Source organism: Echeneis naucrates, chromosome 2 (genome assembly GCF_900963305.1).
Source record: "Echeneis naucrates chromosome 2, fEcheNa1.1, whole genome shotgun sequence".
NCBI lineage: Eukaryota > Metazoa > Chordata > Actinopteri > Carangiformes > Echeneidae > Echeneis > Echeneis naucrates.
The window spans coordinates 15,356,557-15,375,877 of NC_042512.1; the positions used below are offsets into that span (position 1 = coordinate 15,356,557).

The window sequence follows — 19,321 nt, forward strand, 5'->3', positions numbered from 1 at the left end:
GGGGGGTGGGGGGAGACAATATTCAGTTAAACAAGCGAAGATTGCATTTGAGGCTTTAGAAAAAAATCCTCTCTCGCTAGCAGCAGTTTGTGACTGCAGGCGCTGGTAAACTATGAAAAATCCAATGACTATATTCCACACACTAGAGCACATGTACACAAGCTCTGCCCCCCCCTCACACAAACACACACACATATATACACACACACACACACACACACACAGTAATACACCAGGCTTTCTCCAGGCAAAATCGGATTTTTTAACCTCCCTAATCCCTGGTTACAATCTGCATCCTGCCATCAGTGAGGGAAAGAGAGGCAGTAAAGGAGGGGGGGGGGGGCTTCCTGTCCCGGGATCCTCACAGATTTTAAGCCCCGCCTACGCCACCCTGCCAATCCAGGCACTGACATGCCCACACACACACAAACACACATGAAGCATGATTTCTAGCTGCTGAGCCAGCACACACACACACATACGTCAGCACACACTCTAAGCCACCAAGAGGGACACTCCTGCCACTGCTGCCACTCACTGGTGGGATGGAGGGGGGGTGAACGTGTGGACATTTTTCCTCATTTCCTTTTTTGTCTGGTTTGTTTGTTGTTTGGCAGGTGTTTGTGGAATAATGATCAAAGACTTTGCTGGGACCGGCTGGTGTACGAAGGGAAGAGGAAAATGCATCATCTGACGGCAGCCTGACAGTGAGGTAAACCTGATTATTCTCCATGATCTTCCTGCTGAGGGCAAACGACCACACTGTGCAAGACCTGTAGCCACCATCCACTGCCATGCCTCAGTCAGGAGATCCCCAACAGCACTAGTTCTCACTGTGACCCCATCACATGGGCCCTCTGACGCCCTCATGACTCCAGGCCGACTGGCTCACAGCCACCCCTTCGACTTCTACTGCTGTCGGAAACATCCGGACACATCCAGCTGCTGCCAACCTGGGACGCCCCAGGGTCGCCTTTGCCCTTGATGCATGGATCCCGACAGGACTGGGGGCAGAGGAATAGGGAGGAACATGTTCCCCTGGTGGATCTTACTGCTTTTCTCCCAAGGATTTCTATTTCGCAACGTCCAAGGGGAACTTCCATTCATGTCCAGGAATAATGCTGCCATGCTGGTCAACTGGTAAGTAAGAAAACTTTCATTTTTTTGCTGTTGACAGTTTCAGTTCTTTGTTTATGTATCTACTCCCTACAACCAGTGGACAGGAGTGTTCCTACAGTCCACCTTATCTTCATTTAGACTCAGGGAGATATTTTTGAAACGATACTGCTGTCTGGGACAGAAGAAGTCGTGTCCTTAAAAGAAAAACTTGTGGACTAATCTCCTACTCCATGTCCTATAATGAGAGTGTTGTTAAAGATAATTTGTGCTAATTAAAGCCCCTAAAGCTCACAATCATCCAGAGCTTCAAGAGCTTGGTATCCATGGAAGGGGAAAGGACGTCCAGTGTTTTTTGATGAGGTCATGCACGAGGAAGCAGGAGACAAGCTTTTATGGCGGAAAGTAAGAACACAAGAAAAGCCTAGACCGTTATTGATTGATTGCTGTTTTGAATATCAGGTTTACAAGTGCTTCATTAGTTTGTCTAGACTCAGTAAAGCAGCAGGCGACTGGCAGTCTTCTTTTAATCAAGCAGAAAAGCAGCAGTTAACTCCAGGTGACAGCTTGCTTCTGTCTCGCCTTTTATCAGTCTCCCGGCCTTCACTTCAAATGCACCCATTTTGGTTCCATTTGCTGTTTATTATTCCAGGCAAATGTGAGAGCTAGAGACAGAGAGTGACATCACAAGGCCAGGCAACAAAAATAACAAAACTGCTTCTAAAGATGCCACAAACAGGTTGGGGTGTGATTTGCCCACAGGCGTGACAAGACAAAGGTCTATCTGTTTGCACATTGGGGTCAAACCTGCTGTGACTTCTGCTTGGCTGCATCCAAAGTGGTGGAATCTCATGTAAAAGAGGATGAAGCGTACGAGCAAAAGCATCATAGCATCATCATGGTTTTTGAAAGTTTTTATCAATATGGTCAAAGATGCACAAATGCAAATTAACCTACTGGACTGAGTGTGACCCCCTGAGCTCCACCACTGATTTGGATGGTTTCCAGACTGAAGCTCTGAGGCTCATGAATGATGATTCATCACTTCAGTTGTTCGGACAAATGGAATTCCCAGATAATGTTTCCTGTGTTGTAATAAGTCAGAACACCAGATGGCAGTTTGATAATTTGGGGGCAAACAAAGTGATGTCGTACTAAATTACTTATATTAAAGATTCACAGTCAGTGAAAGGTCTGATCCTTAGCTGGTCAGTGTGCGAGAAGGAAGGCGCTTTTTTCGAGCAATCAACATAAATACATCGACCCATCTATTTAAGGAAAGTGTCCTGTTTCGAAATATTATCTTTCCAAAGAAGAGCTCTGTGTAACAGCAACCCTGTGTCGTTTTTGGTCACTCAACCACTTAAGTGATAAAACCAAAAACCAAAACAAGACTATTTTGTTTTCACTATGCACTGGCCACCAATTTTCTCATCAGCTATTCAGCTGATAGAGACGGACTGACAGCTAGTGAACATGTTTTTTTGTCGCCCCTCTTAAAGCACCGAGTCAGCCAGCGGAGGCAGAGGTTTCTGTTGTGGTACATGAAGAGAAAAGAGGGGAAATCCACACTTTCAATAATGATTCTACTAGAAACTGGAGGGAAGTGTAATACAGTTCCCTGCTTTACATAAGAGTATTAAGCAGATGCCTTTCAACGGACCCCCCCCGCGCCATGTGTCAGAGCAGGGCTGTCCAATTCCAACAGACAAACACGCATTACGTCTTTCAGGGGTCTGAAGGATATTTGACCCGAACTACATCACGTTAGAATTATTTTTTTATGAGGGTCCTTTCATATCCTGTAAAATGAACCTTTGTCTTGACTTTAATATCAGCTTTAGGTCGAACTCGCAGCCAAAAAATGACCCTGAAAACCAGGTTACTGTGAGAACCATTAAAAAGTCCGCGCTTCAGAGGGTTTATACTGTTGCTGTGAGGACAGGTGTACTCACAGAGATATATGTCCAACAGCACACACACATAAACACACAGATAAACTCAGGCACAGCCAACCAACCAATCCCTCACTGATCTGTGATGTCATCTTCTTATGCAAAAGCTGATGGGTGGTTGGATGGGGGGGGGGGGATTAACCCGAGGCTCAGGTCTCTCTCTAGCGCTGTGTGTGTGTGTGTGTGTGTGTGAATGGGCTTGCGTGGGGATGAGTGTTGTTTCACAGGGCTGTCCGGGCCTGTAGACAGCTGGTTGTGTGAGGGATAGGCTACTCTCCTCCACTAGCTTCCACTCATTGACTCTGATCTCCTGATAATGTTTCCCACATTTACTCTGCATCTCGCACGCCCATCTCTCCTCACAGTGTTTATCTTTTCTAATCTACATTTAGTTACATCACTTTATTTGCTATTACACTCATCATGCAGCACATAAAGTACAAAACTACTCGTGAAGAAAGTGTTCAGAAATGGAGAATAATAATAGATGAGACTGCTCTCTGGAGGCGGTAAAGGAGGTTTCTTTAGTTCATTAATAAATTGAGGGTCCTGCTATGCAGCAGCCGAGTCAGCCTCTTTTGAGATAACAAGAATTAGTTGACTATCGTTGCCTGATAAACTGAAGGGATGAAACATGAAAAGTGATTAGTGAGGATGTTTTAAAATGCACTGCGGCCTCGTACTGTAGAATTATTGGTAACCTTTTATATTATATAATATGAATCATATTGTATTAAAAGGTAAGCATCAGTCCACATGTTGTCTGATGTCAACAAAAGACCTTAAAAGGTCAAAACTAACAACACTTTTCAGCGTCTCATTGCTTTTCTGCTTCCCAAACTTGTCTGTGGAGCAAGTACATTGGTTGTCATAGTAATTAAATGTAATGTGCTTTGCTCTTTACATAAACTCACACACCTCTGCTTGTGTGTATGTCCTCTGTGCCAGCAGTTTGCCCAATCAGATGGTATTGGTTCAGTCTGGAGCCATCCTCTGCCACCACCACAGACTTTGCAACTCCCTGAGTCCAAGTGTAGACCACCTCTGACACTGGATAGGCATCTGAGAGACACACGGGGACAGGGAAGGATTAGATGACATTTCAATGTTTATTTTTAATGTTTGAACATCCACAATGCATGTTAGACATTTCCTGTTGATGAGTAACATAATATAAGTGGCTGCATCCCACTCATCAATTATACTATTTGCCTTTGTGCTACTGTTATTTTAACTTATTACATGTCCGTATAACTGTTTGTGTTTGTGGATATTTGAGTATATTTTCATTTAAAGCAAACTCCTGGGTCAGAGATGAATGACCTACAGTGTCAGCAGGAGTCAGATTAACCAAAATGTGTTGCATCACAGTTGTGTTGAAAATCTGAGTGTAAACTCTGAAGCTTCTATTTTGTTTATTCATGTCAGACAAACACGGGTAATCTGCTAGTGAAATATAAAAATCTATAAGCAATCCAAGTCCACAGAGACTTGGAAATGATTATCGTTTATGTAGTTTATTTACCATTGATTGGGATTTTAGTCTCTTGTGTCTTGATGGCTGGTCAAGTAGAATTAGTTAAACCTTGAATGGTGAAGCCAAAAAAGAAACGAGCACTGAAAGTGCAATCATGTCAACCTGAATTAAACTCAAGAATATACAGTGAAGACCTTACAAATGTATTAGGATTCAAAAAGCGCAATGGCTAAAGGGAACTTGGGAAAAGAAGAAGTACAGAGAGGAAGAATAATGAGAGGAGTGCTGCATCAGCCCGCTTTAGGTAGATGCTAATTTTCATATGAATTGAGTTTTTGATCTTTATGTTCTCTAAAGGCTTCAGTTTAATACAGGAGGTATGAAGTGTTTGTCATTGCTTCTGCAGCGGCAAACTGTTTCAGAAAACACTTATGAGGATGCACATAGGAATTTACACAGCCAAATGGTGTTTTCTCAGCTGGAAACTGTGAAGATGACAATTATGGACACTGAGTATCTGTGAATAGAAGAGCAGAGAGGGAAGCACTACATGGATATATTTACATGTTTACTTCTTGTTTTGTTCACTGACATCAACACTGATGGAAACCAAGTGTTGGCATCGCATATGTCTGGCCAGCAGATAATATCTTCACTTGGGTGCTTCCTTGGCCGCTGGACACTGATGGGGAATATATGCAGTCTTTAAACTTGGCTCTGTCAGGCCAAAGTCCAGGACTTTAATTGGAGGGTACATAGATTGGAATAAGGGATTATTGGTGAATTTCATTACACAGAGGTAGAGCGAAAGACTTTGGCAGGCAAGCCGCAGCATTTGTGCCAATTTTTCAACAGTTCACACTTAATGCTGAAGTGTGCTCCTGCCTTACGTATGAGTAACAACTCAGCCACACTCACTGCTTAACAGCAGCCCCTCGCACTTTTAAAGGAAGCTAGAGGATTTCACAAAATAAGGTTTTAGTGAGACAACAATCAGCCAAGATATTATTTGTAATCAATGCAAAAATTAGTACTGAGTTTATGCAGGATATATACAATACAATACACTAAATAGGCAGCCAGTTTAATGTCTCCCCAAAAACCTGATGACAGACAGGATAGGAGTTTGAAAAGTTGAAATGAGTGTGTCAGATGTAAAGTTACAACAAATCAAGCAAAAGTGTCCTGGATTCAGCTGTGTGATGATTCTGTAAAATGGGTTTTGGATGACTTTCATTGTTTGGCTTGAAAGCTGCTCCCGTCTTGCTCTTCCTCTCCTACATCCTGAGCTGATGTTTTTCTGTTAATGAGCAAACGTCCTTATGCTGAAGGTTCATTCCTGTTGTGAGTGAGTCAGGCAATTCACACACGCATATCTTTAAGAGTATGAAAGGCTCCAGCAAGGACAGTAATTGTTGGGTAATTCACAACAAACTGCATATTCACAAACTCTTTGTGGTTTGAAGGCGAGGCAGGCTGAGTGATGACTCCCCAGACTATCCTCTGTTTTGCTGCTGCTCAGGGAACCATGTTTTGTACACCTCACACCCTCATCTGCATCTTTTCACAGTGATTTGGTGGAACAAGTAATTTCTGCACACCCACCACATGAACACAAGATGTCGATTATGGTAATCATGTGGTAATTTCCAAGAAAGTGGTTTTTATTAAGCCTCTCTTTTCCTGAGTTGGTTTCAGCCTGTGGCCTTTTACTAATGCAGATTTTGTGTGGTTGTCACTGTTGTGATGGTTTCCCACAGTGTTCATCAGAGAGTTGTGCAGCTTTTGTGTCTGATTCACCAAAAATTTCAACATCTGAAACTTTTCCTCTGCACATTACTGTTAAGTTCAGCTCAGCAAGCTTCTAACTCCCAAAGATGTGTGGTAAAATAGGAAAATACAGCCACTGGGTTTATTTCGACATAAATTATTTTATCTTAAATAAAACGCTGAATATACAAAACTATTGTAACTCCTCAGTGTATTGTTGAAAACAGCATGGCAGCTAAAATGGGGCACAGGTACAGGTACAGGAGGCCAGAACAAGGGATTAGTTGCCTTTTATCCGGAGCAAATTTAGTGCCGACTTTCCTGCTTTAATTTCACAGTAAATAACTCTTCTGTCACCAATGCTTGGATTCAATCCATGACTGTCGTCGGTCTGCACACTTCCTGAATATGGTCTGGGACTGTGCAAAGTCTTATATTCTTACCTGATCTACAACAATATTCATTTAAACTGTCGGTCCAACGGCGCCAAGAGAGGAGGGATTTGGTGTCTTATACTTTTATTTTACAAGAGAGATAAATTTTGGCCATTTTTCACTACACCAGGCGCTTCTCAATGACAGTGGAGGGTCAGTATGATGTGGAGTGTTTGGCTCCCTGAAGACGACAGCTAAAACAGGAGGCATTTAGGTCAGACAGGGAGGTCAGCTGGTCTCAGAGTTTGAAGAGTACAATGAGTCCAAAGATCTTCCACACACCCCGGCGCGTCACCTTAAAAATGCAGTGTTGCCCTCAACACATTATTCCGATTATACACTTAGACCGCTCACCCGCAGCCCACGGTTCCGGGGCGATTAACTTAGAGTTTGCTATGGGAAGGCCCAGCAGCTCCTTACATTGTAATTGGATTGCAGTCAAGTGTGTGTCCCTTATACAGTGAGTGTGGGTGGACTGCTTCTCAAAGAAATCTGGGGATAAGATCCTCATCCTTTTAGCCCAGGAGGCTCCCAAGGTGTGGCATTTTGCCAAATCTGTCTTTAAATATCCTCAGGGTCACTGAGCTTTCTATACATGTCCTCAGCAGTAGAGCACTCAGACAGGCGGTCCCGTTAAGAAGGCGTTGGGGAAAACCCTTCGGACTGGGATAATTAAGTTCAGGAGAATCTGCTGTTAGCTTCTCTTCTTCTCTCTTTACCTCTTCCCAACGTTTTAATAACCGCCACAAGTGAGACCATAAAGTAAGATATGCAAGATTAAAAGTTTAGGTCTTCTTCAGAAAAATCACTCACATCTCTTTGAACTCAGTGTGTATTTGCAGCTTTTGTGTTCTGTCCAAGGTCAATGTGTTTTTTCGTGTAAAGGTTTGGTGGGGAAACAAAAAGAGGCTTCCACAATGACCACTGCGCCGTTAAAGTTGCACAAAGAGAACTTGACAATCGTGAATCAGATGAAAGAAGAGAACTCAGCAATGCAGATAAGGAGTCAACCAAAGAGTCTTTACATTAATTACCCAATAATACCAAAAATAATCTGGAATTGGTCTCTATCAAGATTACATTTTTGTACAGCATTAAAGTGAAAACTACAACTGCATGTGGTGTCATAATATCTAGGATTAAAAACTGGTAAAAAAAAACTAAATGAGCCTAAAAATAGATGTGATTTCACTTACAGCTGCCGAACTTCAGAGGGCAGGCGTGTGCGTCCATGGGGAAGTCCTCCAGCTGCATGGGGCATTCTGCAGAGATGGTCAATCTGAGACAAAACATACAAGATATTCATTAGCTATGTTGCTGTTTTCCTCATAAATATCACATTGTGAGATGAGCAGCATGGAAATTATCTATTAGTATCTGATTTTGGATTTAATTTCTTTTCAGATACATACCTTTAAACATTCAGGTGAGCATGTAGACCTTTTATTCAGGGCGCAGTATAATTACAAGAAATGCTACAATTGCTGGATCACGAAAATTGCTTGCGACTTGATTCGTTTCACAATGATAACAACAATCCTCTAAATCAAATATAAAGAAAAAAGAGAGCTCTTCTTCAAAAGCTCCATTAGAGCACAGATTATTACTTTACTTCTCTAGAGTGATTTCATTATTAAATAGAAACTCCTTTTATCAACTGATTATTGACGTTTGTAGCTGCAGACTTCTAAATGGACTTTGCCAAACTGTTGATTAAGGTACAACAGTTAAAATAATGCTTCTGTGGCGAGAACAACACAGTAAACTTAGAAACATTAATGATGACGGCTTTCATTAAGTTCCCACTCTTGCAACAGTTTAAAGTGTTTAAATGTAATGGGTTTTTTTTATATCTGTGAGAGGAGATCTGCGTGTTATGATTGCACAAATAAATATCAGTAAAACAGGTTGAAAGAAGGATGAGTTGATGTCCTGGAGCTGGTGGCTCACTGGCTGATAACTGAAGCATTTGTAAATGATATATCTCGATATTTTTCATGGTAGAGGTGCATGGCAGACGAAGGAGTGCAGCACTTCCCTCTGTTGGGACTTCAAGCATTAGAGTGACAACACTACCACCTGGTGGTCGCACAGCTGTTGTCTCCAAATCCTCCTTCATTTTGTCCTGCTCAGTCACAAACTCAGACCTCTGTCTCCAAAATTCGAATTGAGGTTAATTGAGGTTTAAATCACCGACAAGCACAGTAAAACCCAATCACTTCAGACAGCGTGCTGTCATTTTCTCTGCTGATGCCCGAAAAAGTTGTCCTTTTCCTGCTCTCGCCGCGATTCAGTGAACTCCCTGTGGGTACTCTTGCTTCTTGTGTGATGATAGATAACAGCAGTTATATGATGATGTGGACTCACTATAAATGAAGTGGTGTTGAAAGCAGTGTGCAAAAAGAACACGTGCAGCATTTCAGGTTTGTCTTGCATCAGCTTTTGTTTTCAGCTGTAACCACCCAGGCAAATGAACAATGGCAGCATTCATTAGAGAGTAAGGTAAAGGATTGTTTATATTGTCCTCTGTCGCCGAGATGGGGCAAAATCCTCCTGGGACGTGTTCTTGTTTATGCTCCAAAACCTCCTGCACAATAACAGGATGTACGCACAGGAGGATTCCCCAATTATATCACAAAGATGCATGAGGCATAACAAAGTGGCATAGGACCCTATGGAGACGACTGTTTTGGGGCTCAGCTTGCTTTCTACATCAGCGCAGGATTATCCAATTGCATTATTGTGTGGAGAACAGCTGAAGGAGTTTGTGTGGAGGACAGGAAAGAGTGTCTTTGGGACAAATAAATGAGAACATGGCTGCTGGCTGTTCGACTGTGATGTAATTATTCATGTGGCCTTGCCCCATTAGGAGTAATGCCTGTAAAAATAGCTGCTGTTCTGAAGTGAGCCAGAAACATAAATGAAGTCTTCCATTGCGGGTCTTATTTACATTTTGGGCAAAAGGAAGCAGATTATAATAATTCCCACACTTTTTGAAGTCAATGCATAGATGGATAAAATCAACACTTGGGCTTCTTCTTCCCAAAAGTGAACCCTGACGTTACTCCGCTCCGTGGAACATCAGTCTACAGAGATTTGAAAAAGCTTTTTCATTACCTGCAGCTACATATTATGGTATGTTTCACTACCTCGGTACAAAACTCAGCAGTATGGCGGCAACATGAGTGAGAATGTCAGATGATAATGGTGTGTAATGTGTGCTTATAGAGCGTTTCCAACCAGCTGATAAAACCATGTTTGTAGCCGGTATCTGGCTGTCAGAGGCCATCATCAAGTCTGTATGCATTAAGGCTGCATAGTGTTGTGAAAAGGACTGTTTCATGAATTATCCATGCAGACAAATGCATAATGTTTGAAATGTGCCAGGAGACACAAAGTAATGTTTTTCAAATCTGCAGCGCCGCAATCACATTTCGTTTCCAGGGAGGTGAGAGACGCTTTTGTTGACACCTACTTATGATATGAGGGAGCACGTGAGTGTTTTGTGATGTTTTTAACGAGGTGTTCGTCGTCTGGCAGCATGTCTGTTTACTCGTACGTAACGTACATGATTTAAAAGTGAGATGAATCTGTTGCATGTGTCTGTGAGCTGCATGTTGAGCTGTCTGTTTGGGGTCTTAGCTGGAAAACGTCCCTGCTCCTGTTCATCATCATCCCAGGGGGATCTCACAGACCCCCGAACGTGGGTGGAACACGTCACCATGTAGGGTAAGATATTGGATATTTTTCAGACAAAATGAGGGAAGAGCTGACATGTGCATCGAAGAGAAAGCTCTGCTGTGGACTTCGCTCTGATCTGCAAGTGCGCAGATGGCCTGTGTGAGGTGTGTGTGTGTATTTCAGTGTGTGTTTATGTTTCAAATTACGCCAGTGCTGCCCGTGGTTAAGCTCTGCTGATAATGACAAGCACAGCACTGTAACAATCAGACGATTAAAAACAACTGGCTACTGCTTCATTTCTACTGTGCCAGACAATCAGAGGCCATTTTTAGGCTTTGGACACAAGCTCTCTCTCTATTGTTCTCCCACACACATTTACATAAATATATACATGTTTGCACAGAGCTCTGGTCACTGACAATTATGGAAGTGAACACACACATTCCTCCTTCCCTCACTGGTAAACTGAGGTCAAAGTTAAGCATCACTACAACTTATTGCCATGCTTGTCTCCGGTGGTCAGTGTGTTCACGTGTGCTTTTCTGCTTGTGACAAAGAGGGGACTATCACATGTATATATGTCAGGATGGATAATGCTTTCATCCATAATACAGTCACTCTTAACTCCTGCAGCTGCAGTAACTCCTCACTTCTCTGTCTGTCTGTCTTGAATTTTTCGCCAAAAGAGTTCGGTATTTTTGTTTCATTTTTATTGATGACTCTCTGGGCTCCATTGGGCCGTTGGCCTATTTCTGTCTGTTTCAGTTTTGGTTGGGGGGTTTGTTGCCACCAAATTCCTGCCAAAAACTCGAGTTCACAATGAGGCTGCTTTTCATAATAGATGATCTCCCTCTGCAAATGTTTCTCCATTCAAAGAGACATGCCGCTCCATCACCGGAGACATATCTGAGCTATCTGACCCAAAGAAGCAAAGAACTTCAAAAGTAAGGAATTATTTTCCTTTGCTGTGAAATCAAGTGCCTCTGATTGGCCACTGGATGTCACTATTTTTCTGCAATTCTATTCAGTAACAGTTCACATCTGCATGCTGAATGCCTTCTTCTTTTTTGTCTTCTCTTACAAACCTCATATTCTTCTGACAGAAGCTGTAATTGGGAGGAGTCGTCAGGTTACTTCTGAAACATGAGACTCGCTGCACCTCAGAGCTCACAATAGTGTTTGTTTTTTTCCTTCAATATCCAGAATGCAACCTTATGAGATTTCAACCACAGTCAACCTTGGGCAAAAAAGGGACCTGTAATTATATTTCTTGTGAAGCAAAGCACTAAAAAGAATATATGTGTCAGTTAGTGTGAATAAATTACGGCAGAGGACGAGGACGTCGGTTTTATGACCTACCTCATAGTGTAAAGCAAAGTGCCATCATCCTTCAGCCGCAGCAGCTTGTTGGGCGTGGTCATGTTGTGAGCAATAGACTTCTTCCCATTAAGGAAGAAGGTATCTGGGGTCCAGATGTTGCTGGCCAGCAGGTTGTTTAACGGCAGCATCTCCATGGGCCCTTTAAAGCACAGACGCTCGTCCTTCCAGCTCTGACGGAAGAAGACGTCTATGGTGTATTCCTAAAAAGCAAAAGCAAAAGACAAGAAAGAAAGAAGGAACGTGGAAGTAAGCTTCACCCTGCTTTCATGTTTACCTGCCTGACTGTCCTGAAATCAGTTCACACCAAAAAAATTTAACGTGCTTTTACTGATGTTGAATGAGAGTTGAAAGTTGTAAAGGGCCTCAGTTTGTTTGTTTGTTAGTCAGTTTGTTGACCCCGTACAGCATCACTTTCTGTCTTAGAGTCATAAAGCTGGCAAACCTTTCCAAAATAAAAACCCCTGATGGCTTTAAAGGCGTATTTAGGGCATCACAGAGCATAAATGCACTGAGAAAGAAAAGTTAAATTATCTTGCGTACAGTTAAATGCCTGTCAGCACAAAATGGTCAAACCGGTGTGCTTTTTATGGACGTAGTTTTTTTTTTTTTTTCTTCTTGCCTCCATAAGAAGATTTCACAGATATGGTGAGCAAACATTGCCATATCGAAAAAAACATGCATTTGCTCATGTGTGAAATATTGACACATTCAATCTAAGACAGAAAGGAAGAAGAAAAAAAAAAACAAAATAAGCAAACAACCAAGGAACAAATGCGATACGCCATCCCACAGAATAATGATGCTGTTAGCAGACTTCCTTCATTATTATGGACCACAGAGCTGTTCAAGCCACCGGGCACATTTCATTTATCAATTATCCCCCACCATCAATACCTTTTTTCAAGTCAATTACAGAAAAGTGGCAAGATGGAGGCCGTGTCAAAGGGCCGGGCGTACTTCAGGGTGGGATAGAAGATTTGATGCATTTTACGATCCAGGTGGAACCTTACAGTTCATAAGAGAATGAATTAATAACGAAGGGAACAAGTTGGAAGGCGTCTGCCAACCTGCATTAAATGTTAGATTTCAGTCCAATCATGTTCATTTAATTTACAAGTCACCAAAAGGAGCCAGTTTCCAGAGACACAACCAGGACATGTGTATTTCCAGGGAACAGCAGGGGCAGCAGCAGGCTCATGCAATGTAAATATATGTTTTCTATCTAAAAATACTGACAGCGGTCTAGCTGGGCTTTGGAGACGTGTGTTTGTCCAGCTTAATGAATCTCTGTCTGTGATGAACTCACCATTTCTGTGTCAGACACGGGGCCGAAGCTGGTTACGAAAATATTCGTCTGGATCTCTGTGACATTCTCTGTTGAGAGAGCGCAGATGAAAATGGAGTTTAGTGAATTTGAACTGGACAAATCTAGATGTTTGGGACTGTGATTCAGCGTTACACGATAATGTATTTCTTTCTACAAATAAATATTTTCCGAATGAATCAGTTGTTAGAAAACAGTGTCCACGGTAATCTTCTAGTGCCCAAGAAATCATCTTCAGTCGGAGGTTTTTTCACTTTATAAGTATGCATCACAGCAAAAGGCAGCAAGCAACAATAATTCCTAACACCTTGCTTATAGCTTTCTCATAGTAATAAAGCGGCCCCATTTCAGAGTCCGCCCTGGCTTTTAACTGCCAACATTGGGTTTTCATCTGCAGAACAAAGCAGATCTCTCTCAAAGGTCTGATCATTTCTGTGAGTTCCTCTCATGATGTCCTCTAAAGATGTTGTGAAAACAGGTAGCACCTTATTTCTGCCATTTGTGCGAGGCAAGCTGACAAAATCTCCTCCATGAATATAAATTTGGGCCTGTCGAGCTGGGATTGGTCGTGCTGTGAAGAGAAGCTTGTTGAATGCTGAATGCAGGCCTGAATGTTTTTCTGGGATGTATTTATAGGCGCTCTTGTCAGGGGTAGCAACCGTTACCAGGATGTTTGAGCAGGCTTTGGCCATGACACATCAGAGGAATGAAAAAAAACCTACTTTCTACCTATAATGGAACACGTGCCCTCCATACGGGAGAAACAAAGGTGCTTCTAGGACCAAAGTCATGAGAATGAAATGAAGAAAACCTCTGGAATTAATACAATTAGTGCTTTGCCAGTGGCAAAAGAGCTGAGAAAATGAAATGCTTTCATTTTGCCTTCGAAAGAATCTCCATCTTTGAATGGCAGATTGTCGACTGCCAAGGTTATCTCCTGTTGCCAGGGTGAGGGGCGTGAATAAAACACCACAGCAGTGAATTCAGGCTGGAGACGTCGGAGGTGGCTTACTTGATTTGCTCTCCCTGAAACATTGCGGCATACGACAAGGAAGCGCGCATATTCACGGTCCTTTAGAGGGAAACAGAGCATCTGACAGCAACATGTGTGCGTTCACCTTAGCTGACATGAGCACAACTCTCACATCTGCTCGCACAGTGTCTGCCCCTGTACCTTCGCGTCTCCTGGCAATTTTCCCATGAATCAGTGCATGAAATCGCCGCAGGAATTGGGGCTTCTCATTGCAGAGTTGGGGTTAGCAGGTTAGGTGAACAGGCCAGGGGGCTTGGCTGGGGCATATTGTTATTACAATGTAAAATGTCTTGTTTTCAAATGAGATGGCCCTGAATGTTACATTTCCAATGCTAAAATGAGGAGTATGGCAAACCTCCAAGCCCTGGACGGAGCCTGTTGTCATAACCATCAAGGAGCCCGTCCAGGATCCTGGTGAAGACTGTGCTGTTGTCGTTGCCGCTGGACTCCTTCGTCCCAGAGGACTGGCAGAAGCTAGGAAAGGAGATGAGAGGGGAAGGAAATGAGGAGAAAAGACATCCCTGAGTTAGTTAAACAGCAGGACGCCACGCATGACATTGTTATTGTGATTAATTAGCTTGCAGTCTCGTTGTGATTAATTTTTGAACAGAAGTGCTGCTTACAACTACCAATCTCCCTCTAAATAAGTCAACAAGCAAGGCGTTGTTCTGATTGTGTTGTGGGGATGAGTGCATTCTTTGTGCCTGGGAAATGAGCAAAGTGGCATTGTGTTCCCTCGATTTGAACATGGTTCTAAAAAGCCACTGATCTAGTGGACGGTTTCAGTGATTTACAGACAGCGTTGCCACAGATCTTTTCTCTTTCATTGCCCCCCCCCCTCCTTGTGCAGGACATCCACTTAAGCAGTGCTGTAGCAAAGTGCAGTCAAATATACCATCAGTCACATGAGCTGACAGGAATCCTCAGCAAAAAAAATAACTAAAAACATATGAATGTTACCACGTTTTCATTTAACTGGCTGTGACAATAATTGTAAGAGCCTCTCAGGTAATAGCGAGAGGACCGGTGTAGTTTATGGAGCTTAATTGGCTGAGATAAGCAGCATTTCTTCTGTAACTACCAAACTGCAACAACATTTAAAGATTAGTTTACCTCTTTTGGCCTCCAAACAGGAGCAGGAGGGAAACAACGAGCTTGGCCATGACTGTAAATTTGCTCACTTTGTCGTTCACAGCTGTCACACGCATCAACGTGCAGACAAAGACAAAAAAAAAAAAAGGAGAGAAAATTAATTGAACAATGCAACATATTATAGCCTCTGCAGACTCAAACAAAGCAGCTCCTCAGCTGGCTGTGTTAAACTGATCAACATCACAAATACCGTAACGACTGGCACATCATGCAGAAAAGACACGGCGAGGCAAGGAAATGATTTTCTGCAGCACGAACCCCATCACCTCCCCCCCCCTCCCCCCCTCCCCCCCACTTCTCCTCCATCACCTTTTCCCACTCTCCATCACCAAAAACCTCAAACTCAGCTCCATTCATCTTAGCTCTGCTGAGTGTGTCTGTGTGGGGGGGTTATACCTGAACGCAGATCCATCACCACCACGGTTTATTTATTTATTTCCTTAGGTCGTTCCCCCCACAATCACCGACCGGAGGGGGGGGGGGTGGTCTCTGTCGGCGGTGTTGAAGCTGGGCTTCAGTCACCAGCTCTCTGCTGTCCTCTGGGCTCCTTCAGCCCTGCATCTCCTCCAGAGGTGTTGCAGCAGCAGCAGCATCAGTCGGGCTGCCTCTTCGCTCTTCTCCTCCAGCCTCCCAGCACACACAATTCACTCCACATTTTTTTTTTTCCTGACTCCTCTGCTACACCGCCTACTGCCGGTCCGAGGCAGCGGAGTCTGAGGACGGCTCCCCATTGGTGGGCTGGGAGGAGGAGGTGCGCCTGTGCGTGATCTGGGGGCGGAGCTTGTAGGATCAAAATCAGGTGCGGGTTTTTCAGCTGAACACGCACATGTCAGTGTTTCCATCCTGGTCGGAAGAGATTCGGTGCTTTCAGCCGGTAGACCTAACTCTCATCGGATTTTATTTTTATTTTTAATTAGAATTATTATAATTCAACACCACCGCAAAAATGTTTTCAAACAAGTGAACTCGCTTTGCTACAGCTACAGCGTGGAGTTTCACCAACTGGACTTTTACGATCCATATTCCAATTTCTGACATTATTTTTAACCTTATTTTAAACCTTTCTGATTACATTTAGCTCGTGACTTTTGTTTATGTTTGAGTTATTTCAACCACATAACCGTCAGGGTAGAGTGGAGTAAGATATATTAAGGATTTGAAAAGAAATTATTTCAGTTAAAAAACTTTATTTTTTTGGTTTCTCTGCTGCCTCACACGCTCTTTGTTTCACATTTTTATTTATTTAATTCATGTTATTTACAATATATTTCCACGAGTGGTGTGGTCATTATAACCCTGGTTTTGACTTGCAGGCACACCTGAGCATTTCATATTTAAAGTGATAGACTGCCACAGAGAGACTTTGATTAGTCATAACTATGGTTTTTGTTGGTTTGGGTTTTTTTCTTACTCAGCCCGGGGCTCTTAGGAAAAATAATAATAACAATAATAGAGTAAAAGTTGTGCGGTGCATCCAGGGGTTGTGAATATCATCCTGTTAACGTTGCATCAGTAGCCATTTGGAGACGAGAAGTTAAGAAATAATACAGCCTGCAGTTTTATTCTCAGTATTAATAAACAAACGGTGGCTGCCGTGAATACAACAGTGTCAAACCAACGTCGTTAAAATCCTGACGGTTGCCATAAGAGGGTAGCCGAGCTCCATGTTTAATGGCAGATGTTTAACCTCCTTCCACCTGTTTTAAACAGAGCAAAAACACCGAAGTCTAAGTTAGGAAATGTGGGAAATGCGGCAGTCAGGCAGCTCAGCAGTCGGATTTCAGCGCCACGCCTGGTGGACAGCTCCCGAGGAGGGAGGAGGGAAGGACAGAAAGGCATTCAGATGGAAGGAAGGAAGGAAGGAAGGAAGTGTCGGAGGGGATGGGGGGGGGGGTTTAAACACAGTGCCCTGCAGACATCCTAACATTTCAGATCGCTGCTCTGCTGCACGCCACCAAACTGCACCGACCACAAAGATCAATTAGCCCACGTAACAAATCATCATGTCTGAGCAAATAAAAGTCAAATTACCAACAGATGCCCATTACTGATAATAAATAATAATAATAATAATCACCCGCCTTTCAATTAGCAGTCGGTGCTTTGATTGGCTGAAAGCTGTTTTATAGTGACCGATGTCATCCCCCCTTTTCTTTCAGGAATGCTGTCGACGGAAACAAGAAGCTGATTGCCATCTATGACACGAGGTAGGAAATGTCAAAACACACACACACACACACACACACACACACATGATTTATTGGGGAGGGTCTCCAACTGTGTGTGTCGCGCCTACAAATCTGACATCGACTAAATTGAAAGTATAGCCGTTCACGTTAGAAAAGGAAAAGGGAGTCATTATAGACGATTAATGGGCTAATCAATCACAATCATCGATTAATGAGTTGATAAATGCAGCCTGCTCTTGGCCATATTGTTTAGGTCCCGCCATTTTTAGAGAAAACAGGGGACGGGGATTGGCGCAGATGGTGTGAGCAGCACTGTAAGAAATGTCCATTTTAACAAAGCCAGTTTAGTGTTGCGGTTTAACTGTGGAAACTTTCACCAAAGAGGACTGAACCCTGTGGCTCTAAGGGAGATTTTAAAATCCAAGAAAACGATGTACCAAAAAATGACCCTGATAATTTGATCAGACCTGAAACTTCAAATGTTGAACCAAAGGCTTCTGTTGCCAGCCAGGACATGAGAGAAAAGATGCCACTGGAATTGTGTTATATGTATATAGGATCACATAAAATTATCCTAAAATAACCTCTTGCTCTGTTGCTCTGGTTTTTATGTGTCATATTATTTGGGTAGTTCTAAAACTTATTGAAAGAGAAACGAGGAAAAAAAAATCAGCTGACAGACAGAAAACCTACAAGCAGCACGATGAGCGAGCTGTTAAAGGATGAGACACCAAGAAATCCTAAAAATAAAAGCCTGATGGATCCTTCTGTGCAGACTGTTTTTTACAGTGTGTGAGTGAGTGTTGGGCTTGTGGCTCATTTGAACGAGCGGAGAGCCTTCACAGCCCCCCCCCCCCCCCCCCTTCCTCCTCACCATGAACGCCCTGCTCATCAATATGCGCTTCAGCTCCTGAATGTAGGAGCCTCACGGCGAGCAGAGCCAGTGTTGGATCAGGGAAGCGATGTCAGCCCGCGTTTCAGATCTGGCTCCATCCAAATCCAGCTGACTCCCCCTCCTCCCTTCGCTCGACTTTCCCCCCCTTCTGGGCCGATCGATGGATTTCCTCTGATCCGAAGCGCGTCCAGATCGTCTGCTGATTGGAGGAGGGGGCTGGGGGGATCTTTTGTTGTTGTTGTTGTTGTTGTTGCTGCTGTAAACAACGAAAAACTGACAGAAAAAGGGAGCAGAAACAAAGCTGAGGGGGATGTTTGCTCTGCAGAGGGTTCATCAGTTTCGCATCTTTTCCGCGCTGGTTGTCGGTTCGATTGTTTGTTGCGCGAAAAGGTGTGTGTGTGTGTGTGTGTGTGTGTGTGTGTCATTTTGAGCAGTCAAGGTTATTGCCCCAGCTTATTGATGCACAGTCAAGGTGATGTTTGCCCCCCTTTCATTCCAGCGTCAATGAACCGGGCAACATGTCTTTTGTGAAGGAAACGGTGGATAAACTGCTGAAGGGATATGATATCCGACTGAGACCAGACTTTGGAGGTATGTGCCCAATATCCCCCTTTAATCCTTCACGCCGGAGGCAGCCAGCTTCATTTTTGGCGCCATCCTCCTGTACTGTGGTCAGGTGTGGAGATGAGGGCCTATATCCATATTCTGCTCTTTAACCTCTTCCAGGGGCCCCTGTTGCAGTCGGGATGAGCATAGACGTGGCCAGCATAGACATGGTGTCAGAGGTCAACATGGTGAGTGAATTTACATCACATCATGCTATTTTTCTGTTTACTTCACCACATAGTACCTGCTGCCCCGTCTCTGTCTGCGTGCTTGTATGAACCACTGCGCTCTGCCACTCAGACAGCGTGA

The 19,321-nt window shown here is 43.3% G+C and overlaps 1 pseudogene; it reads left to right on the top strand.

The window, feature by feature from the left end:
* The first annotated feature begins 1,103 nt into the window (after nt 1-1,103).
* LOC115056896 (gamma-aminobutyric acid receptor subunit beta-3-like) overlaps nt 1,104-19,321 on the top strand; it is a 42,598-nt pseudogene continuing 24,380 nt past the window's right edge.